Raw genomic sequence first — 16,790 nt, 5'->3', positions numbered from 1 at the left:
TATCAAATTCTAAAAAGAGAATTGTCCTTTAATTTAAGAAGAGACTTTGCTTGTCTTTACATCTTTTACTGTTTGTATAACGTATTGTATTCTTAAGAATTTTTAGATATGATGCCTACCGCTATCTTTCACCATCGCACCGCTCGCCATTGGCAAGAAATACATTCTCACACCTCAAAAACAAAATGGTCACGCACAATGCAGTTTTAGAGGAGCTTCCTCTTTGTGAACACTCAGATTGTGGAATGATCTTCGCCGAAGCTTTTCCTAAAGACTACAACATGGGGTTCTTCAAAAAGGGTGTTTAATACACCTTGGTTTCTTAAAAGACGACACCGCGCATGACATCCCTGATATTACAGGCATCCATAGGCTACGGTAACCCCGTTTACCGTTAGCCGAGCCTTATGATTGTTTGCTACCAAAATAGTATAAAAAATATATAACTAAGTTAGTTCTATAAACAACATTTCTTTACTATTTTCTAACAGACAAGCCGGCATATTAGCAAATGCATAAAAATGTCCTGATATAAATAATATTCTATTTTTCCTGTTATATACATATTTATATACTTTGTGGTAGTTCTCGCAGCATATTAATAACATATAATCTGATTTACTTATATGCATTCAAATAGCATTAGTGTGAAAATGTGTCACGAGACACGAACTACTTGTAAATGACTTTATTTAGTCACAGGAATTTAGTAGGCTGTTATGACTTATAGCAAGCACTGGAATTGTTTATTTTCTATCCGGACCCAACAATAATTATCTCTTGTATTAACAAAGCATGTTAGAGACATTTATTATTACAGAAACAGGGCGTAATCAGGTTTAAACGTCGATATATACATATGTACATTAATATAATTTTATTATACCAGCGAATTACGTTAATTTCTTTTTCATACACATTATTAGCGACCCGGCTCGGATACGCGTGGAAGCATAGTAACACACGTTTTTTATATACCTACTCGGATTCAAGACTATTCTATCTTTCAAATTTTCAACTAAACACATTCACAAAAAATTGTTGAAAATCCAACACGAGTTTGAGAAAGGGTTTACAATTACCATACTGATCAAACATTTTTGTATATTTTAATTTTTTTTATCGTGTTTTAAAAATGAAAGGACTTCACAAATAACAACAATTAAAACATTAGTTACATTCTAAACAAAACCAATAGACGTTCATTGATAGACTAGATATAAAACACAATAAGTTTTACGGGCGTTAAAATATATTACGATTTTACGAGTACATCGAGTGAAGTTTATTTCCCAAATTCGGTGTTTAATAGGTTAATTCACGTGGAAGATGTTTGCGGAGCGCCGCGGCGGCCGCGCCTGCCAGCCCGCGACGCCGCGCGCCTTCCTTGTTTTTCTTACAAATGAAATTATTGCACGAATAAAATATTTTACTGTCTGTCAATTTAGCTGGTTCACTCCGTCGAAATGTTCCGCCAGATATTAAGCAGAGGTTAAAATTTTATTTGCGCGGAGTTATTGCCCGAATGCGGCACCGGCGTGATGTTGTTAAATTCTCTCCGGTACATCGCTCGTTCGTGGGCTATTATTGCTTGATGTAATACAATGCCTACAAATAAAATAAGATACTCTTATTTATTACTTCGGAGAATATCCCTAGGACTTTAATATGCCGAGTCAAAGACTACAGTGGGTACATTTTCTGTAAAGATATCTAGGTATTTATTGCTTGAATCGTGACAAATGTATATGTCTTATTGTTAAAAGTTTTAGAAGTACACATTATATTTAATGTGTACTTCTAAAACTTTTATTCTATAATTTAATTCAATATAATAATAAAACCACCAGTTCAATTTATGTGTAATTTGGGCAAGAGAGCTCGACTAGTTTCGTAACCATTCGAGACTCTTAATCTTAAACAACTCTGACGCGACTGCCTGACTACGCGCTTTACGTTAAAGCATTAGCTATTACATTAAAATACAATATATATATATCGCCAAGATTTAAAACCTCATCTCGAAAATAAATTAAGGTAACATGTCAACATTAGGTATAGCAATATTTATATACAATTACATTAAAATCCGTTGATTCGTTTATGCGTGAATCGTAACAGGAGTAAACACCATACATTATCACAATCTATCACAATTACAACTTGTTCTATCTATGATAATCGTCATGAAAAAAATTACTATAATTTTTTTTAATTTACTCTAATAAAAAACCACTTCAATTGTAATAAAATTAAAACCAACACAAGAGTAAATACTGTCAATTGTAGAAATAATCATTAAAATTGTTTCCGAATTTAAAGATAGCGCATACTCGTAACATACAAATACGAAAAATACTGACAAATTGGAATTATTCTTCTTAAAACCACTAAAAAACCTTTAAAAAAAAACTAAATATATTTAATAACACATAATATATCTAAAATATGAAATAACTAGGTACTTTGGAGACGTACCTACAAAATCGAAGCGACCTGCAATGCAATCACTACGAATTCATTAAGCGCGCTTAACGACAACCTCTTGAGGTGTGACCCCTCCATCTATAGTTCATATATCGCCATAACATAGGGTTGAATAAATTGTACCATAATTCCTATTGGCGTTAATAATAATCGATCAAATATAGACGAATTTATTGCTAAAAAAAAACATACTTAAATAATTACAATATCTGAATTATCTGTTTTATTATAATAATAATTAAATGAAAAACCTGAATAATAATTTTGCAATAAAACGTAAAATATATTTTTTATGCGACTTATTTATTTTATTTAATTGCTTATTTAATCTTTATTTATTAAAAAATGTAAAATCATTATAAATACTGTTCATTATTTAAATAAATTTTTACCCTAATAGCTATATATTCACGAAGTTATGCTAGAAATGCATCATATAGCTGGAGGCTCAATCATTAAGGCATCATTAAAAGTCCGCGCCAACCTGTTGGCTGTTGGTCGGCTGGCGCGCACTCAAACGCCCATTCTTTGCAATCTAAACACACAATTTTCTGTATTTTCTTTTTAATTCGACTTAGAACGTTTAATTGGAATACATTTTAAATCTTTACCTCGCTGACGGGAGTGAACTGTGACATTTTTTGGAAATACAAATGATAGAAAGAATTAACCGTCGCAAACTAATCATTATAGCAAAGATTAAATTCTCCACATATTGTTATCCATCCTCCGCCCCAAATGTTAATATACTCTTTTAATTAATTATGACAATAATTGTAATAATAATATTATATTATTTGACTGGGAGAGAATGCTTTTAGCATTAAGTCCGCCATGTCCACATATTTATACTAATGAATAAATAAAAATAAATAATAATATGTCTTTTTCATCTCCACAAGTTACAGATTATTTGCTTTCACACAAAAATATAAATATTGTAATTTGTAGGAAATCTGGAGCCTTAACTAAGCCGTAGCCTGTATCTTAAACACTAGATAAAATTAAAGAAGTTAGTTTTTCCAGCAGAAGGATGCAAAAAGTTTCTTCAGAATCGTCAACCAGCTAGTCACACCCTTGGTGTTAAATAATTTCTTTGGCTGCCTTTTTTACCAAAATATCATATCTATGTCTCTGACCAGTAATATCTCCATAAAATGTAGTTAAATTGTTTTATAATGACAATAATCATATGTGGCATCAAAGAATTCACGTATCCTTTTCATCTTGAACACGTTCACTATGGTCTCATTAAACATAACGAAGAAACGCCTCTGAAACTTGTCACTGAATTTTCTTACACACTAGCCTTTATCCGCAACTTCGCTCTTATGACCGGTAACTGAGTGGGTTAAAAGTAGCCTATACCCTTATTCGTTCCGTATAGTATGTATATACTAAACACGTAACTAGTTAAGCCATTAAGATGTTTAGAGGTAACAAATAAACAAACTCTCTTTTCCATTTACAATATTAGTAAGGATGCCATAAGAACTATTAAAAACTTCAAATTAGCTATCTCTCTCCAATAGACGAATATTAAATGAGCAATAAATAGAGAGGGAAAATAAAAATCATGACATTCTAAAACAACCACAACCTATCCAATAAAGGGGTATAGGGATTGTTAATAATGGGGTCAAACAGCTACATTGCTAGTAGAATAGAATAGAATAGAAACATTTATTGCCATACAATTACAATATAAAATACAAATAACATATACAAAAAGTGTCCCACACCCGGCAAAAGGAACCGGCTCAGCTGATGCTGTGAGTGTCCCAACGCAATGTGAACAGCTGCACAGCGCTGGTTTTCAGCCAGTCCCTCTCTTAACAAAACAGTTAGTAATGGTTAATTCTTGTGAAATGAAGAACAATTTCACTTCTCGCCGGTGCCTCGTCAACATATACCGATAGCGCAGTTAGGGTTAGCAATACATTTTCACCCATTAAAAAGTACCTGCCCAATCATGACAATAATTTTATCAAAGCTAAACAAATAGAAATCAAACATAAAATTCTTCACTATACACATTTATTAATGCGATCAAAAGATAGTTAGAATCGGTGTTGGAATGAAAAGAGTGCTAACAAAGTCGCGGCGGGCGGCGGCGGTGGCGGCGCGGCAAACAAATGAGGCGCGACGCTCACTGCTAACTAAACCAATCGGGCGTGCAGCGGGCACAGACTGGCGTTTATAGCTATACCAACCATACTACAATCATTCATAACACAAACTGTTGTAAAGCAGCTTGGTATAGAGGTTTTTTTTTTGCCAAATTTACGTATTCTTATGTATTGCTGTTCGCTTATTTGCTTTTTAAAACATCCTGGTAGTTAAACATCTATCCATTACAGAAGAATTTTAAAAGAAAGGGGTTCTCAATTCTACCCTTTTTGTAAATTAGTTACGCAATATCTTCGCCAAATCTGCATTCACTGTATAAAAATATATGAGTTTTTAAATAAATTAATTTGATACAACTTATAATGTCAAACAAGCTGACGGCCCACCTGATGGAAAGTTATAACCGTCGCCTATAGACATGAACAGTACCATGAGCATAACAGGGTATACTGTTTCACTCATGAAACCCCCATGCGTTGCTATTTCTGAGGACTCTGTTAATCCTCTGTACCCTGTAAATTTACTGCCATATCGAAGGGTGCTTCAAACCGAAACACAGCCATGCAAACACAACAAAAACACGAATGGGACAGAGATGAGAAAGCAAACGACTTTCATACAAAGTCTCCATATGGTAAGTTTTTCAAAACTACCGTCGATTAATAGAAGGAAGCATTATATTTAAAAAACGTTACATTATAAACGTGGCGTTCGAACCGCCGTACTGCACGACCTAAAAGTAGGTTGCTGCTAACGAGGTGTCCGCATGACACATCCCACCCACCTGTAACTGATCTGTATATTCATAAAGCGCCGTTTGAGCCCGCGCGGCGTCGACGCTCGTCTGTGACTATCATTTAGCATCATTTGCGCGAACTGTGAACCGCTTTTTAAACCTCATCTATTTGAAACTTGGTGTGAATCCTTTCGTATCTGCTTGTTATTCGGAAACAATAGTCTGATCCTAGTGAAATAAAATCATTTGTTTCACTATATATATAATTACTGTGTATTTATTTCTTATATTGAGTATTAGTAAACATAATTTATGAGAATACATTTAGGTATCCAAATGAATCGTTCCTCTTTAAACATCACCAAAGTCTAACTGCGGTTGTTAACCCACCATCCAAGCGTGCCAACTACTGACAAAACCTCCTTTATGGAGGAGGTCTATATTCGACAATAAACAATTAACGACTGATATAATCATGATATTTCAAATAAAAGTGGACAAAATCCAGTTAGTGATTTCAAAGTCAACTTGTACTGACAGATAGATTGGTAGGAGACAAAATGGATATGGAAGTAACACGGAACTAAATCCTATTAATAAATAAAAGAATTATCAAAAAAGTTTATAATACACAAAGTTATGACATAACGTACATAAGAAAAAATATATACAAATCCAATTTTAGATTGGCCCTTATTAAAACTTTAGTTTTGTGAAAAAACTACAAAAATGCAAACGACGGCAAAAGATTGTATCTCGATAAAAATAATTACGTGTGGTCTCGTAATAATTTTGCTGAGATTAAAATCACTAAAGTAAATCGTGTCGATCCCAAAGAGAATTTGAAAAATCGGTTCAAATGTAACACAGATATCGAATGCCACATATTATGTTACGTGATGTCTTCGCCATTTCTGAACCAATTTTGATGATAACTTTTGTCATAGGTAGGAATTATTTGCTTAAATTTTATGGTATATCAAAGTATATGTTCTCCAACAGTTAACCAATATTTATATAATAATCCTTAAATGTTATGTTCTTTTTTTTATTAGATGTCTGTATATATACTCGTATATATGTAATGGAAAATTAATTAACTCACTGTCTTTTGATAATTATATTTTTAATGCAAAGAATCGATTCCCGTGTATGGAACCACATAAAGATTTTGTCCCCATTTAGATTATTTTTTTAACAATATCTTAAATTTAATACAAAAAAAAATCAAAGTAATTTGTAAATATTAACAAACAATAACAAATAATAAAACAAACATTTGTCATATAAATGCTTTTATCATTTATGTGAAATAGTAATTAAGTAATGTGCAGAATTAATTGTATAATTTGGTTATAGCAACATCAACACCGTATATTAATATGCGCTAAAACGAGCCCAAACTCGTTACGGCGGACAGGTTTGTGCTATAAGCTTAATTTTATGTTCAAATTTAGTGGATTCACAGTGATTACAATATGATAACGCGTCGCGCGCCGCTGTACTGTGGCGCTGCTCCCATAATACCGTGCATTGCATGTTGCACATGTGTTATCATTCACAGCACTAACCCCTAATAAGATAATGTGAAATTATGATTATTACTTGTGGCGTTTATCAACGACATTAAACAGTGAACGGTTGAATAACCTGTTAAACCTTACTTTTTTAAATTAAACAAAACGCAAAACATTTGTGATTAAGCGTGGTATCCCTGGAAACGGTCGTGTTTAATTCTAGGTAAAAAAAAATGAGATTTCTTCATGATGGGCCAACTAGTTTAATTTTATCTTCACTTATTATACATATACCCACTACCCTCTATCTTACAATTTTATTTTTATTTATCTATAAAAATTACCATAATTACCGAAAGAAAATTGTTTACAAAATAATTCTCTTGTTGTCACGGTCGCCAAAATTATCAATTTGGTGTCATTAATATGTAAAAAATAAAAATAATAATTGTTACTTTTTTTAGTAGTTGTAGATATGACAAAACAAAAAAGGAGGGTGGTTCGACCAAAGACAAGAAAGAATTAATAAAGTAATTGACAAGTAAAAACAATGGTGCGTGTGCCTTGTAAACTGTCACTTACGTGTCATTATCATGTAACATAATTTCTAAGAACAAGGCATAATTTATGAAGCATAGGCACTTGTTTTTTTATAACCTTTATTTTTAATACAATTAAACATTTTCTTACATATGAAGATATAATTCTGATTATTACATAAACGAAGTCACAGGTAAAAGGTACTACCAATCAGTAACAGAGTTACATTTACCACATCGACAATAGTCGACAAATGCCTCTGACTGTCCCATTTGATTAAAGTTGTAAATTTATTACTCTTATTTTATTTATTACACACCTCGTAAAGGATTCTAATAGAGAATCTAAACTATCTCTCGAATAATGCCATAAGCGTGACTATGTCGCGTCGTCCTAATCCGTAACGAGCACGTAACGAGCGCGTAACGAGGGCGGCTCGTTACAGCGCCGCGGCCGCGCTAGTTACCGGCACCCTCATTACGCTACGCGATATCGGGTGCAGCGCGTTGTCATCTTAGTTTATTTGCACACATCACTGTTTACGTGTGTAGCTACGTGTACATTCTGCGTGCGTGTGAGTGTCACCTTTTAAAAGTAGGAGTTCCTAATGCGTAAATATAGGGGGAAAGGGATTGTTAGTAATGGAGACTGTGAATCCCATTGCTAGCAATATACCCAACCAGGTCGACTTCCTCGCGGTTCTCCTTGGAAATTATCATGGTTAATTCGTAATGAATTCGTCATGATGGGCTAACTGGCCTGTTTTCATTCTCATCTATCACCCTTCACTGGTGCTCCGCCAGCGTATCCCATTAGCGCAGGCGGGTTTACCATACCATTTTCGCCCATCAAAAAAAAAATGCGTAAATATATTTTGATATCTCCCCCAACAATGCTGAATTAATTTCGTTAATACTTTTTACAATCAATAAGGTTTATTACTGTGTAATTTTTTTAATGACTACACCTTTTTTATGGAACACTATCACAATTAGGTATATCTTGCTTATTATTTTTAAAACTTATTTCATACCATAATATTATATGTAACTGGATAACGGGGAGTTAATATAGTTCTGCTTGTTTAATATCACAAATTGAATAGTGATTTTAACATGTATGTAATTCTTTATCTAACGTGCTTTATTCATTTAAAAAGAATTTACCGGCACCCTCATTACGCTACGCGAAATTGGATGCAGCGCCGTTGTCATCTTAGTTTATTTGCCCGCGTCACTATTTACGTGTGTAGTTATATCTGCATGTGTGTGTGTAAATATTGTTTGTATTTTTTATGTATATATTGCACTATATATACACAAACACTAACACTATATATACAGCAAAATCATGTCAGACAATCATATAGACACGCAATTTTAAGTTTTTTATCTATCTAATCAATTTAATATTTAAAAATGGTGTAATTGGGTCACTAATCGAAACATACAATTTATATTAAAATAACAAATATATAAATAAATTAAAAGCATCACGTTATAACAATAATAAATATTATTTTCGCATATAATAATATTTATAATTAATAAAAACAGCAATTATTTTATATATATTCGATGTCTATATAAATAAATAAATAAATAATAAATTTATTGCCATTCTTTACAAACATACAGAAATTATAATGTACATATATTTATTAATAAATACATTGTGTAGCATTCGTATGCCTGGCAATAGGTACAAACTCAGCTTTTGCTGGACTGATGTGCGTTCAGCACTGATTTTTAGTTTTCACATACACGGGGCACCGTTTCATGTTAAAATATTTATATATATTGATATAGATGTTACTTAAAAAAGTGAAGAAAAACAAAAACTCACATAAATAAGTATAAAAATAATGAATAAAAGAAAAAAAAACGGAACAAAAATCCAGTGTACCAACAAATTAATGACAAGAAAAGTCCTTAAATCCTTAAAAAGTGATACACAATTTGCAAGTGCACTACATTCGATGATGAGAGCCAGCAGCTTCACGATCCGAGGGTTGCTTCCGCATAAGTAAGATCCTTTTCTTCATTAATCTTTTAATATATCTCTATATATTTAGTTTCTCTGGACTTTGAATATCAACCACTTCGGACGGATATCTTCGAATGTGTTAAAAGTCTGTTATCCAATATTATTTTTTTTATAACAGATTAACACATTCGTTATTGACTGTATATATTTTTTTTATGGGTGAAAATGGTATAGTAACCACGTGCGCTAACGGGATATGGCTGAGCACCAGTATATAGATGAGAATGAAAACAGGCCAGTATTGATGAATTATCAAATATATAGATATTATTGTATATTACCCATCCCTAGTCGAGTATAATCCTAAATTTAAAATCAATTACAACTTAAATAATTGCCTATTGGGTGAATTTTTACGTCACTGTAAATAATAATAATTGACGTAAATAGTCAATTCGCATCGAAATTCACTCGAAAAGTCGACGCCACAAAAACCGCGACACTGATAGCTCCCGACAAAGCGTCCCGATCCCAATCGAAATGGAAAAACGATCCAGCAATTGACATAAAAAGATCGCAGGCCAATAAAATGGAATCCACATTGTCAGCGATGATTTGAGTTGCTCGGGACCGGCGGGTGTGCGAGGGGGTGAGGGCGCGCGCGGGGGGCGCAGCTACACGGTTTGGGCGGGCGGTAAATTTTTATACGAAGACAGAAAAAAAAACTAAATTTCTTATCGGAAACGTAACAGATTTGTTCAATCGTATAGACAGTTTTTATTGGCGGGTGAATATATTAACGTATTAGTGGTTAGGGTAAATAATACTCTCTATTTGTTTCGATTAGAAATCGTTTGTTATATAATGTTGTTATATTATACATAATATAATTAGAATATACATGTATGTAAATGTAACTCGATAAGAAAAAATATAAGCGTTACTGGCGATCTGCTTGTCAAAGACGGGTTTAAATATTTCACATTATTTACTATGTAATATATTATTTTGGTGGAGAAGCGATTTAATACACTACCCCATTTTTTTTGATGGGTGAAAATGGTATGGTAACCTCGCCTGCGCTAACGGGTTACGCTGGCGGAGCACCAGTGAAGGGTGATAGATGAGAATGAAAACAGGCCTGTTAGCTCATCATGATGAATTCATCAGGAATTAACCATGATAGTTTCCAGGGAGAACCGCGAGGAGGCGGACCTGGTTGGGTTATTGCTAGCAATGGGATTCTCAGTCTCCATTACTAACAATCCCTTTCCCCCCATACTACCCCATTATCTAATGATTACCAGTTCAATTCCCGCCCAATACAAAGTTTCTTTATTTATAAAAGTTACATTATAGAAAATTTATTCATTTAAATAACTTTATTAACTAAAAGAAAATACGATAAAAAAGGCGTACTTATAACTAGTAGCGAGTCTACCAACATTTGAAATGAATAATGAATCACGAATGCGGTACTTCATTATTGGAATAGAATAAGGCCAAATACTTGTTCATTTTGATTACAAAATTTATTTTTTCTTATATCGACAAAATCAAACTTAAATCGATAAAATTATATTTATACATGACAAAATTAAACAAATGAACATGATAATTTATAAGATCTTAAAATGTAGTTAATACTATTATTTATAAACTAAAGAAAATAAAATAATAATACGTCTTGAAGTCTTATTTTTTGTTCTTAATATAAAATACTATAATCATTGTAAACAGTTTTACTACATTATTTAATTCGTCGTAACTTTTATATTTATTTCGTCGGCATGGCATTTATTATAATATATCGATACAAGAAATAGAGTTTTATCGCCTTAAATTAGATTAGTGATACTATTTTCATGAAACATTTAGGTGACCCGGCTACTAGAAATAAATATTTCGAGGAATTTACTTGTTTTTGATTTCGAAACTTTCTCTAAGAGCTTTCTATTTTTACTTTTTTTCTGAGTAACAGATAAAAAGAAATTACATTCTTGAAATTGTTTTGAAGGGAGTCGACGGACTAGCTTAGGACGGAGTAGCTTAGGACTATTCCGTGTGGTACTCTATGAAGATGCCAACTTTTAGTGGTGAACTGTGAATGGTTGAAATGGTGAAACTCTTGTATTTTACCACTCATTCGATTTTGATGACTTCGCCATTATGTTAGGTCTTCCCACAATTTTTATTAACATGGATTAACAAACAGTAATACGTAATAAATTTTCCTTAGTCGACAGGATATTTTTATCCCATGTCCACGCACGCGAACGGCATTGTGAGCAGACATTTTTAGATTTATCCCAATGCAGATAATAACGGTAAAACTTTTCCTTTTAAATCGATTGTATTTATTTAAGTTATACGTTGCGCCATATTAACGGTTATAGACCTATCGTAATGTATTTTATTTAAAGTTTAGACACTGATATATATTCTATACTAAAAAATCCTGTAGTTACCTACCTAAGATTTATTTACTACATATTTAGTTCTATCCAGCATGCAGACCTCCTTCCTATTTCTACGGCTGACAAATTATTTGGTTATATTATATTGATGCTGTTTGGTCCCGGCATAGAATAAATCATCCCTTCCTTTCCTATGAGTATTGTAAGAGGCGACTAAGGGAACTTAATGGTCGAAAGATAGGCAGCAGCGTCCCTGTTGAAACATGACCAAAAACCTAACTACGGTTACCAGTTCACCTGCCAAGTGTCACAACTATTGGTAAAACCTGCCTTTATGGGGATAATATGGTCAGAAGTGAACAATTAACGGCTGATATGATAATGACGATACCTATGGTTATAGTACTTACTTATAAAATTAAATACATTCACGACTGCATTCCCAAATGGAGAAGTCAGAGTGATCTACTTCGATATATATATACCAAACTAACTAGACTATTAGGGGGGAAAGGGATTGTCAGTAATGGAGACTAAGAATCCTATTGCTAGCAATATACCCAACCAGGTCGACCTCCACGCGGTTCCCCCTGGAAACTATCATGGTTAATTCCTGATGGATTCATCATGATGGGCTAACTGGCCTGTTTTCATTCTCATCGATCACCCTTCACTGGTGCCCCGCCAGCGTATTCCGCTCCAAAAAAAAAAAAAAACTAACTAGACTACAGGGGGGAAAGGATTCTTAATAATACATTTTAGTAAATTTAATATTGTGAGCCCTCATTGCTATCGATATACCATATCAGGTCGAGTTCCACACGGTTCCCCCTGGAAACTATCGTAACTAATTTATCGTTGAATTCGTCACGATGGACTAACTGACCTGCTTTTTTCATTCTCAACTATTACCTCTCACTGGTGCAAATCGATAGCGCAGGCAGGGTTACCATGCCATTTTCACCCATTAAAAAAATAAACTATCCCATACTTCGTCTAAACATATATAATTATTAATAAATAATGTAATAAAGATCAAGTCTACCATTCTCGCTCATATTAATTAGATTTGTTAATGGTGTTTCTGTGTTCATCATTTCCGAAGAATTAGTTGCAAATCTAAAATCCTCTTACAAAATTTTGACGCCGTCAATCGCACTTAATTGAATATTATGCAGGCAAGGATTCTTATATAAAGAGATTATTACCTTATAATCTCAAACACAATATTTTGTATAAACATATTAAATCTACGTCACAGATGGTGCGAATTCTATACCCGCCCGCTTCAATTTTATTTTATAATACCACAATAATAATTTACATATTATTTTTGTATATTAATAATATTTCTATACGTACATATTGTTTTAAAAAAATATGCTAATTGTCTAATTATGATTAGTTTAAGATACTTTTACATTTATATTCAAATCACTTAAGTAGGTAAATATTCTTTAATCATCATCATCATCTTCCTACCCTTATCCCAATCATTTGGGGTCGGCGTAATATGTTTTTATCCATATTACAAAAAAAATTGTTTTTTTTTAGTTTTACGACCGGCCACCTGCCTGACGTCAACCCTCTTTGGGAAAATATTCTTTAATATCAGTGGTTTATTTATTGTACTTATAAGAAATGTTAAATCTAAGTACAGACAGACATACACAAATTACATCATAGACAGACATACATAAATATTTGATTTTGTTAAATCTACTAGCCACCGAACTAGGCCGAGCCTGCGTCTCATCATCATCATCATTTCGGTCATGATCCGTCCATTGCTGGACATAAGTCTCCTCTATACTGCCATAAAGAACGGTCCTGAGCCACCTGCATCTACTGACTCCCTGCAATGCATTTCAGGTCGTCAGTCCATCTAGTGGGGGGCCGCCTTACACTACGTTTGCTCGTACGGGGTCGCCACGCAAGAACCTTTCTTCCCCATCAGTTATCAGTTCTTCGAGCTATGTGAGCAGTCCATTGCCACTCTTTGCCATTGCCACACTGTATCTCAGTGGATAGTTAAATAACTTCCTTTGACTTAAATATTTATGAAAGACGTTACAATATCGTAATACAATATAATATCGAAACACTCAAATTTTGCAATGTACAAGACACTTTTAGTGCAACACAGTTAAATGTGGGTAGCATTATATTACGTCTCTTACAATTATAGTTTACCTACCCAATATGATATATAATTGCTAGTCATCGTTTGCCTATTTATAATTAAATAGGCAAACAATGACTAGACGATGACTATAAAACAATTTATTACCACAAAGTTCCCAATTTCGTTTAATAATAAATTCATTTACGCAATTATATATACATAGGTATATCAACTTATAGAACATACATACATATATATAGTAGTTGGTACAGGAAAATATATCTTGAATTAATTAGAAATACCTGGAATTGTATTCTATTCGCAAAATTTAATTGAAATAATAAAACAAAAAAAAGTTGTTACCTTATTGATTCTTGAATAGTTATAAACACATTAAGAATAAAAACTTAAGTTATTAAAGCTCATAATGTGGGTACATATAATACATATCTATACATTTAATCTCAAATAAATCATAGTAAAATATTTAGTTCTCTTTTAAGTTCCCGTTTTAAATATGTTTAATTAGTTTTCACTACCAACTTTACACAGATATAGTATCTTCTCATCTCAGTAATAGTTTATTGACATATGAAGCTATTATTATAACTTACATCAATAATATTATTTTATTTTAATATTAATATTTTTAAGTGCATTAATAGTATTGATAAATATATAATAATTACCTATTATGATATTGTAGGCGCACACCTTACCTACTTAAGTAAATACATACTTAAAAAGGAACCAAAATTTAAAAATTAGTTTTATATTTATTTTAATAGAAATAAGAAACACTAGTTTATATTATATAAAATTATAATATTCCGTGTGTGTGAGGAAATACTCTCGCATACTTTATATCTACAAATAAATTAATTACTTTTAAATAGTGTTCGACTTACTTGCGCGTGTGTGGGGGCCGTGCGGGCAATCTCAGACACACGTGACGCACCTCCCTCGGCGGACGCCCACCGAACACAATCACAGCAAGTCACCAACTTTTTAACAGCTGTCCTGTCTGTACAATCAACTATTCTCAACTTTCAGAAGTTAGTGGAGCATCGTAAGCAAAGTGAAGTTCCGAGAAGCGCGAAGATGAGCGCAAAAGGTCGCGTCGTGAAGCCGACTGAACGTCGGGCAAACTCGCGGTCACAGAATCGCGTTTCTGCGCCGCGCCGCTGGGCGACGCCGACTACACGCTCCGCCTTCCGCGCCGCCCACATGCGAGCACGCCCTCCTTGAATTAATAAAGGCAGCAAACATCGGCGGACACGCGGACAATACCGCATTGTCCTGGCCCAAAATAGTTTCAATTAGAAAGCACAAGACAAAAGCGTCGGATCATTCATGGCGAAATTGGCGGCTGCATGGGCGATTAGCGACCGCCTAGTCAGCTCGCTGAGTGTTTCAGAGCCAAATTTTGTAACAATAGCAACGTCTTTCTGGTAATTTTCGGTGTTGAATTTTTGGACTAGTATTAATTAAAAAGTAAAGGCAATTGTTACGTTTACATTACGTTACATTCTTTATTTTTAGGGTAAGTAATATGATTAAAAAAAAAAAAACATTTTTAAATTTCCTCACAAAATTAACAAGTAGGCACAAAATTATTAATAATAATGTTGTAAAAATTGTATTCTAGTGAGAAGAAGTAGCATAAAACAAAAAGTTTGCTCTACAAAAAAATATGTTCCGCAAAAAATACTTCAATTGTGGCAATACCAGTTATTTTGAATTAAAAACTAATCTACTGAACTGATTTCCATAAAATTTATTTGGTACCAATCTGTAAGTAGAAAAAAAAAACAATTTTCTAATCAGTTTAGACCTGACAGAATTATGAGGTAACAAATATAAAAAAATACAACTGAATCGAGTTCCTCATTCTTTTTTAAATCAATTGAAAATAGAGAAAAAAAAACAACAACTTTAATAATAACAAAATTCCAAAATTCATACGAGACCATCATTAGGATAAATCTGATAGATAGACTAACAAAGATTTCACGTAGGTAACATACGAACAAAACAATAAAGACGAAGAGAAAACCCTCCTTTCTAAAGTCGCCAAAAAAATATACAACACTTTACGGTGAGTAAATTGACTTTTTGACGTTACAATTGCCGTGAATCGGTACTTGTTATTAGTTTTTTTTTTAATAGATGATAATGGAATGATAGCCCCACCTGCGCTATTGGTATACGCCGGTGGGGCACCACTGAGGGATGATAGATGATGATGAAACAGGTCAGTCAGCCCATCGTGACAAATTCAACAATAAACCAATCAAGATGGTTTCCAGGGAGAGCCGCGAGGAGGTTGACCTGATAGGATTTATTGATAGCAATAAGGTTGCTAATCCTCATCATCAAACGTCATCATGTTAGCACGAAACAAAAACTCTTATAAAACTAATGTTGAAAATACTATGTAAATAAATGAATGTCGAAATTATGACCAGTTCCACTTGTCCCTACCAACTAATAACGTTTTGATAAATTTGAAAGAGTGTAAACACTCTTTCAAATTTATCAAAACGTTATTATAGGACTTTACAATTTCTTATGAGACGTATTATTTTTAATATCAACTGTCCAATTCGGAAAACAGTCCAGAAAATCAACAACAACACTCTTCAATTTGTAAATTCACGCCATATCCATGACGAATGGAATAGAGGTACTAAAGCAAAACTACTACTACTTCATTTAAAAATTTAAATATAGACATACAAAATTAAAACCAAAATAAGTGAATCGTAATTCCCTATTGCCATCCCGTTTGCCAATCATGGCAATTACTGGCAAGGCTACCTTATAAAAGAGGTCTACGTTAGCACAGCAGT

General features: G+C 33.2%; 1 protein-coding gene across 1 annotated transcript in view; it reads right to left on the bottom strand.

The window, feature by feature from the left end:
* The window catches only part of LOC113516658 (LIM domain transcription factor LMO4), a 221,564-nt gene extending 206,495 nt beyond the window's left edge, over positions 1-15,069 (bottom strand). Inside the window, exon 1 of the mRNA XM_052901988.1 lies at positions 14,847-15,069. The gene's annotated coding sequence lies outside the window, so the exon portion shown is untranslated. The remainder of the gene's footprint in view (positions 1-14,846) is intronic.
* Positions 15,070-16,790: the final 1,721 nt, after the last annotated feature.

This window comes from Galleria mellonella, unplaced genomic scaffold (assembly GCF_026898425.1).
Source record: "Galleria mellonella isolate WM207_F2 unplaced genomic scaffold, CSIRO_AGI_GalMel_v1 utg83, whole genome shotgun sequence".
In the NCBI taxonomy this organism is placed as follows: domain Eukaryota; kingdom Metazoa; phylum Arthropoda; class Insecta; order Lepidoptera; family Pyralidae; genus Galleria; species Galleria mellonella.
This window is presented reverse-complemented; position numbering and strand designations above follow the sequence as displayed.